The sequence below is a fragment of the Myotis nattereri genome, assembly GCF_964212035.1.
Source record: "Myotis nattereri genome assembly, chromosome: 8".
NCBI classification, from domain to species: domain Eukaryota; kingdom Metazoa; phylum Chordata; class Mammalia; order Chiroptera; family Vespertilionidae; genus Myotis; species Myotis nattereri.
Window position 1 is genome coordinate 13,185,009 of NC_138083.1, and position 8,875 is coordinate 13,193,883.

The window sequence follows — 8,875 nt, forward strand, 5'->3', positions numbered from 1 at the left end:
CTAATACTACCATGATTTGTTGCCTATATTCATAACTGAAGGAAAGACTACATTTCAGTTAGAATTCAGACCCACCCAAGTTCACAGACCCAGATCCCTGCATTAAGAAACTTTGAAATCTATTTCATGGGTCATAGCACTCTTTTAATCAATGAATAATTTAGACAAACTAGACCAGAATGAATAGATCAGGATGCATTGCTCACAATAAAGGTGAGTATAGACTTATGAAACTTTCATTTCAAGTGTGTGTGTGTGTGTGTGTGTGTGTGTGTGTGTGTGTGTGTGTGTGTGTGTTTTACAGGTCATGATGCTAAAATACTTTCCTGCAACTCGTGGTTAGAAATATCTGGGAAGGCAGGCCCAGCACAGCCACTGCCACACTGCAGGTGCAAACATCCTTGTCCTTCCCTCTGGGCCCCTGTCTGCCCTTCTGCCAACACACAGGATCCAAGTTCAAAAAAGGCTGTGTTGTCAGTGGCTACACAATTATTTCCACCCTCCTTGGGGAGAGGAGCAGGTGTAGCGATGCTCATGTCCTGAGCTCATCGCCTGTCTGGGAACATGCCCCTCCCGATGACCACATGTCCCACAGCAAATATTAGGAGAGCTGTGTGTGCGGAGCCAGCTGGCGGCATGTCTGGAGGTGCCAGGCTGCAAAGGTTTGGGGCTAATTAAACTGCCTCTGATGAGGCGCTGTGGGGAATTTAGGCCAGGCAGATATTTTTGAGTTTTTCTGTATGTGTGTTCTTCTTATTCCCAATCCTGGATATCCAAGGAGAGAGTCTGGGAAAGGATATTGGAACCAAAAAACAAAAGGTCTAAGGCAGTGGTCGGCAAACTCATTAGTCAACAGAGCCAAATATCAACAGTACAACAATTGAGAGCCAAATTTTTTAAACTTAAACTATATAGGTAGGTACATTGTTATTAACTTAATTAGGGTATTCCTAAGGCTTAGGAAGAGCCACCCTCAAGGGGCCAAAGAGCTGCATGTGGCTCGCGAGCTGCAGTTTGCCGACCACGGGTCTAAGGGAATCTACTTTCTGGTCTCCAAAGGGGAAGGAGGCCTGACACACTGTAGATGGGAGGTTGAGGGAACAAATTCTTTGTCTGTCAGATTGTTGGCACTGAGTCCTGTGTAATCAAGAGGAAATTACTAAAGGGGAAGGTGGGCTTTGGGGCGGGGGTTTCAAACTGCAGCTCAATCGAGTGGTTCAGAAAAAAAACATTGGTGTCTGAAGTATCTGAGGCCAAATTCTGGCTACAGTACTTCCTTGCTGTGTGACCTAGGGCAAGCCATTTTCCCTCTCTGATCCTTGGTTGTCTAGTCTGTAAAATGGGAAAATAGTATCATCTACTTCAAAGGACTGCTGGAGGGTTTCAGTGAAAAGATATAAAATATTTAGCCCAAGCCTTGGTATTCAGTGAGAGCTCAATTGTGGAAGCTCTCAATGTTACCATCATTATTATTCCCACTGCGGCCTGGTGCCTACATCTGTTCCTTAATGGAGAATTATCGTCCAGGATGCCCTTCTCACAACGCCAGAAATCATGGAACATAAAATCATACTAGTTAGCATTTTGTGTCCCAGGTACAGTTCCGGGCACCTCGCATGTATCTGCTAATTAATTCTTAACAGCGACCCTATGTAATAAAACCTATGGAATTATCATTACGGGTACCATCATGAATTTATCATCAACAGCAACTATGAAATTGTCATCATTCTTATCTTAAATATCTATTGCCGCATAACAAACTACCCCAACACTTAGTGGCTTAAGACAAGAAGCATTTATTACCTAACAGTTTCTGCGGCTCAGGAATTCAGGGGTGACTTAGCTGCATGGTTCTCTGAGGAGAGACCGTCAGGATGTTGGCCAGGGCTACTGCCATCTGAGACTTGACTGGGGCTTGGTGATCTGCTCCCAAGGTGGCTCCCTCACATGGCCGGAGGCTGATGTGAAGCTGTTGGCTTGTGGCCTCAGTTCTTCCCAGGAAACCTTCGCGGCGTTTCTTGAGTGTTCTCCCAATATCGCTGAGGGCTTCCCCCAGAGTGAGTGATCCCAGAGAAAGACAGAAGCTGCAATGTCTTTATCCCCCAATTCTTTTTATTATGGAAAAACACACATAACCCAAACATTACCATCTCTAGCCATGTTAAGTGTACAGTTCAGATATTAAATAGACTCATATTGTTGTGCAGCCATTACCACCAGTCATCTCCAGGAATTTCAACTTGCAAAACTGAAATTCTGTACCCATTGAACAATAACTCCTCACTCCCCTCTCCCCGTGTCCTCTGGCAACCACCATTCTATCCTCTGTCTCTATAAATTTGACTATTTGAGCTACCTCATGTCAGTGGAGTCCTACAGTCTTCTTGTGACTAACTTATTTCACTCAGCATAATGTCCTCTAAGTTCACCATGTGGTAGTCTGTGTCAGAATCCTCTTCCTTTTCAAGGTGGAATCGTATTCTATTGTCACTCTGTCTTTTTATGACCCAACCTTGGAAGTCACACACTCACTGTCGCTTCTGCAACATTTTACTGGTCACACAGGTCAGCCCTATTCACTGCAGAAGGGACGATACAAGGGAGTGAATTTTGGGGACGAAAATCATTGGGATTCATCTTTGAGCCCTGCTACCACCGAAGTGAGTTCCCAGAGGTTTAATGATTTACCTAAAGTCACACAACAGGCAAGTGACAGACCGGGATTTGAACCCAGATCACATGACATGAGTGCAATGGTGTCACTGCCCCTCCATCCACACCTCAACATGGCTTCCCCTGATGAAGGAAGAGGCACCTGGTGAGTGGAGGCTCCCTCAGCAGAAGGTCAGGAGGCCTGGGCTGGAGTTTCAGATCTGGCAGTAATTCGCCATGTGACCTCGGGCAAGTCGCTGCCTCTGTCTGAGCCTCAGCGTCCTTTTTGCCAGGCAGGGGCAACAATAACTACTCCGCATGACGTTGAGGTGAATAAAGAGAATGAATACATTCTATAAAGCTTAGTCCACAGATAGATATGCAGAAAGAATGCATTTCCTTCTTTTAAGCTTTTTTTCAATGTTTATTTACTAGATAATAATTCCATATGGTACCAACTGGAAAGGTATGAAAAGATCTGCAAGGAAAATATCCCTCTCACTCAGTCTACCAGCCACCCAGTTTCCTTCTCCAGAGGCAGCTGTTGTTACTAGTTCCTTGTTGAAATATCACAGTTCTTTATTTTCTTAAAGCAACCTAATTTCCAAGAACCTGCTGAGCTGGGGAGCCTGGGTCCCACCTGGCACCAAGGCATGGAGGGTGAAAGGGGACAGGGCCTTCTAGTTATCACTTATCTAACCACCTTTGTGACTTTGGGGATGCTCCTTGTCCCAGGCATGTAGAACCCTGGGAGCCAAGGGGAGGAGCTGGGATTTGAACTCAGGTCCGGAGCCCGAGTTCTGAAGCATTTCATTACTCCACTAAGTTTACGGACTGGTTCCTGGCAGCATTAGGGAGAACATCAAAATTGCAAGCATGCTATTGCCCAACAATGATGAATAGCACTGCCTCTTGCTGGAATGATATGCATGACTTAAAGTTTTAACCGTGGATAATGTGAAGATATTAAAAATTCTTCAGCTGTAATGCAAAGTTAGAAATAAATAATTCTAGACACAGCTGAGGCACTGCAGAGGTTTTGCCGACCCCTTCCCCCCATCAAAAGCAAGATCAGGTGTTTCTTCTGGGTTCCCACAGCCTCGGAGCCTCTTCTATCACCAGGCTCTAACTCCCCATGACTTAGGTGATCTAGTCAACCCAGCAGATATGAGAACCAGACAGCCTGGATTCAAATCCTGGCTCCTCTACTTTCTAGCTCCGTGACCTTGGGCAAGTTATTTCACGTCCCTGTGCCTTAATCACTGGAACTGGTAACAATAGTTCCGAGAACTACAGTGAGGATTAAACGTGTCGTCTCTTGTAAAGTCCTTGTCACAGTCCCTAAATGTTAATAAGCATTTAATAAATGCTTATTTATTAAAAATAAATGTTAGTTAGAGGCTTGTCCCTCTCTGTACCAGACTGTGAGCTCCATGCAGGCAACAACCTTGTCTTCTCTGTGTTTCCAAACACCCAGCCAGGTCTTAGGGAGACAAAGGTGAATGAGACCTGGTTTATGCTCTCATGGGGTTTATATTCTCACAGGGGACACAGCCAAGAAATATATAGGCAGCTAAGTAAGCAGGAAGACATAGGCTTTTGCTGGGGAACTATGGAGAAAATGAAATGGGTGGTGATATAAGAGGGTTGGGGAGTGTTACTCTAGTGGGCAGTCAGGGAAGGCCTCCCAGAGGTGGTGATTGTGAGACAAGGTCTGATTGACAGGGAGAAGCTAACCACAGGAAGAGTTGGGAGAGCAGACTTTCAGGCAGAAGGCACCGCAAGTGCATAGGCCCTGAGACAGGAATATTCTCGGGACACCTGGTTAGTTGGAGAGGGATGAGCGAGGAGGGGAGTGGTGAGTAGGAGGTGGGAGAGATCAGCAGAAGTCCATCACACGGCACCTTGTCAAGCAGGGTGAACAATGTGGAGTTTTCTCAGAGAGCAGCGCTCAGCCATTGGCGAGTTTAAGCCAGGGAGCAACATAGTCCTTACATCCCAGAGCCTCCCATACAATGAGAATGGTCCCAGCCTAAATCTGGAGGCACCTGCTCATTTAAGGCAGGGTCCGCACTCAGCCTGGAGCAGCTCAGCCTGGATCACTACCATCCATCCATCCATGTCTCCGCCTCCTTGCAAGCCAGCCAGACTCAAGACCCCATTAATATAAATGAAGCCCTTTGCTGACTTGATTTCCAAATTAGTCCAGCCGTTCAAGATCTCTATTCCGGGAAATGTGAAATTTATGTAATGAAAATTAAAAGAGAAACTGGAGAAGCGGCTCCTTAAGTGCCTTCTTCCTGGGTAAGTGAGCCAGATCTGTGCATCTGGCAGGAGATGGATGGAGGCGCCACCCAAGGCTGCTGCAGCCTATGACCCACAGGGAGGCAGGGAGCACGCCGGCTGCAGGCTGAGGGTAAGGTCCTCAGACCCCCTTTCTTCCCTCAAAAACAAGAGCCTTGATAAATAACAGTTCGTGTTCACTGTTAAATGCACAGCCCTGTTCTAAGCACTTGACTTACATTGGTTATCTCATTTAACCCTCACGACAACCTGAGGGGGTAGGCAATACTCTTTTCCCCATTTTCAAGATGGGGGAAACGGAGGCTTATATTGGAGTAATTCCTTGATCAAAATCACACAGCAAAATAGTGGCCAAAATGGGACTCAGGTCTTTTGTCTTTTACCACCAGACCTTCTTGTCCAGAACTCAGAGAATGTGGAATAGAAGAAAGGCTCTGGAGTCAAAGAAACCTGGGTTCAAGTCCAAGCACCAGCTACTGACCTGCTGTGTGACCTTGGGCAAGCCACTTACCTCCCTGAGGCGCCATTCCTTTATAATCATAGCCCCTCCTCCACAGGGTTTATATCTGAATTACAGGAGAGAACATGTAAAGATCCCAAGCACAGCATTTCAGATGCTCTCTCAAACCGTTGTGTGTTTTTTTAAAGGGAGGGAAAATGTAACCTCTTAGAACTTAGAAGTCTTAGGGTAATGGTTCAGGTATGGTTAGATCCGGGGGCTCCAAAGATGTCATAAGGGCTCAGTTGTTCGTGTGTTTTTTTCCTCTCTCTCCACATAGTAGACCTCACTAGGAGCTCCAGGGAAATGGCATTATTACAGTTAGAAATCTTGGTTCAAAGAGAGCTTCTTTTTTTTTTCCAACAGGGCAGCAAAAGTCCCAGGATTCACTCTGATTGGACCCACTTGGATCATATGTTCATCCCATAACCAATCTCTACAGCCCAAGGGATGGACTGTGTTGATTGGGCCACCTGGGTTACATGCCCACTGCTGGAGCTAGGGGGAAGGCTGCAGAAAGCCCAAGTTGAACCACTTATGAACGCAAACACTGCAGGTGGAGAGAGTGAACATTGACAAGGGATGTTGCTTAAGACGGCAGGAGGAAGTGACCTCATAACCGGCCGCTGCAGGTCCAGCTTCCAGCTCCTGGAGGGGCAGCTCTCAGACTTGGGCCTGACCTTCTGCACCAGGTGAGAGTAAAAAACTAGCAATAATAATATATGTTCTAGCCCTAGCCAGTTTGGCTCAGTGGATAGAGTGTCAGCCTGCAGACCAAAGGGTCCTGGGTTTGATTCCGCTCAAGGACACGTACCTTGGCTGCAGGCTCCTCCCTGGCCCGGATTCGTGCAGGAGGCAACCAATCGATGTGTTTCTCTCACTGGAAGTTTCTCTCTGTCTTTCCCTCTCTCTTCTCTTCCTAAAAATCAATGAAAAAATATCTTCGAGTGAGGACTAACAAAAAATAATTTTTAATATTAATAATATATTCCCGCCCTGACCAGTTTGGCTCAGTGGCTAGAGGGTGGGCCTATGGACTGAGGAGTCCCAGGTTCCATTCCGGTCAAGGGCATGTACCTTGGTTGCGGGCACATCCCCAGTAGGGGGTGTGCAGGAGGCAGCTGATCGATGTTTCTCTCTCATGGATGTTTCTAGCTCTCTGTCCCTCTCCCTTCCTCTCTGTAAAAAATCAATAAAATATGTTTTAAAAATAATAATAATAATAATAATAATATATTCCCTAGATCCTTCACATATATTAACCAGCCTAATCTTTACATGTGAAAGAGAGGTTACTATTACCATCATCATTTCCATCTCACAGGTGAAAAACTAAGGCAAAGAGCTACTTGCTCAAGGTCAAATACTATTGACTGGCAAAGCTGAAAACATATATGGCAAAGCCATGACCCCAACCGCCATGCCAGTGCCCTGTAAATGAGCAAGGGGACTCGGTTCAAAGCCTCTTAGGCGTGCTGGGCTGAAGCTCGTGCCTTATGTAGGGGGCACCGCAACCCAGCTCCGGCCCCTCAGTGGCAGCGCCTGGAAACGTGGACCCACTGTGGCAAGATGTTCCAATGTTCCCAAATACGCCAGAGTTTTATACGAACTCTCCTGACTTTAAAACGTGGACTCAGTTGTTTAATTTAAACATCAGGCAATCCAATAAATCAGCATCATTCTAGATGTCTAGGCGGGACCGGCTACAGAATGAAAACTTGGAGCCCCTTGTTCAAAAATTATTAAGAATTTAAAGACAGTGGCTGCGAAGCATTATACCAAACAACTGCCCGGGCTGCACACCCATGGAGCCAGTCCTGCCTCTCGGTAATCCTAAATACTTGTTGAGACAAAACGGACATGACACCTACAAGGTGTCAGGCATGGCTTTATGTGAAAATAGGAAACAATTATCAAGCATTCACTATGTGCTGCCATTGTGTGTACTAAACACATTTAAACCTCGCAGCAGCATTATCCTATTATTCCCATTTTCCAGATGAGGACATTGGGGCTGAGGGAAGTGAAAGCATTTGGTACTTGATAGAATTATCTGAGGTGGCAGGGATGAGGGACAATAAATGGGAATGGGGGTAAAATAAGAGAGGGAGAGAGAGACAAGAGGGAGAGAAAGACAAGAGGAAAGGCAGGCATCCAGGCCTGTCTCCCAAACTGGGTTGCATTCAGGTCTCTGCCACGACCGACCCGACCGTGTGGAACTTGGGGAGGCCGCCACGCCCCGAGAAGGGCCTATGGTATTTCTGAATCGCGGTGCCATCCACCCCGGCTTGGCTCCTCTCCAGCGATCCAATTACTAAATGCAGCCGCATTCTTTAAAAATGTCTTTCCTCTTATGTAATGCAATAGTGACAAACGCCAAGCAGATGGTGCTGTGACAAGCTTTTTAAAAGTTGATTAGGAGCTCGTCTTTCAAAATTAATGTATGGGCATTTAAATGAGCTTCAGCTGGCCACAGAACTCCATCAAGATAAGTCGCTGGATGAATTCATTGGCCGTGCTCACCTCCTCCCAGCCAGGGTTTGACATGAGTGACAGGTGGTCAAGTTGACTTGTGAGCAACAGTAAGAAGATACCTGGTTTGGATGGAATGGAGAAATGCCTTGGGCCTCATAAAAGCCCAAAAAGCTGGAGCCTCTACAGTCTATTATCAACACTATTTTTTCCCCAAACTTTTACACGGTCTTTGAGAGAATGGACCCTCGCACTCTTCTCACTCTCCTACAGGGAAATGGGTTAGTCACAGACTATGTCAGATGTTGCCAGGGAGCTGTTTCCTCACCCTACCCCCCCCCCCCCCTTCTCAGTGTTCAGGGATGAGATCATTTCATTTGGAGCCAATTATAGATGGAGATGTACAGAGAAACCTCCTCAGAGCCCTCTTCTCCCATCATCACAGGCTGTATCCTGCCAGGATGGGCAAGAACAGGAGGCTGGATGTCCGGTCCCAAGTTCAAACTCGGGGTTTGCGAAGGCCATGCATTCCTAAGCCATAGCGTGGGTCCGTTAAGCTAGAATGCGGGGCCCTAACTGTTCCCACCACAGCCTCTGCTTTCCTGCTCAGCCAAGAGCACATGCTTTGGAGTCCAGTTCCAATCCCAGCTTCAGCGTTTTCTAATCACAACAGCTCATGCAGGTCACAGGACTTTCCTGAGCCTCCATTTCCCTATCTGTAAATGGGGGAAAGATCACCTACCTTATAGGGTCATTGAGGGACTAAGACAGGTATCACTGTTTAGGGGTGAAAAAATGGTAGCTATGAAGGACTCTAAAAAGTATACGCGACAGAGCCTGGGTAGTTCAGGCTCTTACAATCTGCTTGGGAAGATAGCACAAACACAGATAAAATGATTTCCACATAAAACGGCCTCCTATAGCCAAAACAAGTGAAGGTACAGA

The 8,875-nt window shown here is 46.4% G+C and overlaps 1 protein-coding gene across 2 annotated transcripts in view; it reads left to right on the forward strand.

The window, feature by feature from the left end:
• KCNB1 (potassium voltage-gated channel subfamily B member 1) overlaps positions 1–8,875 on the forward strand; it is a 110,847-nt gene that overhangs the window by 98,643 nt on the left and 3,329 nt on the right. The window contains exon 3 of one of the 2 annotated variants that reach the window (XM_081096775.1): positions 5,825–6,150. The exons of the other annotated variant lie outside the window; for it this stretch is intronic. The gene's annotated coding sequence lies outside the window, so the exon portion shown is untranslated. The remainder of the gene's footprint in view (positions 1–5,824; positions 6,151–8,875) is intronic. 2 annotated transcript variants of the gene reach the window in all.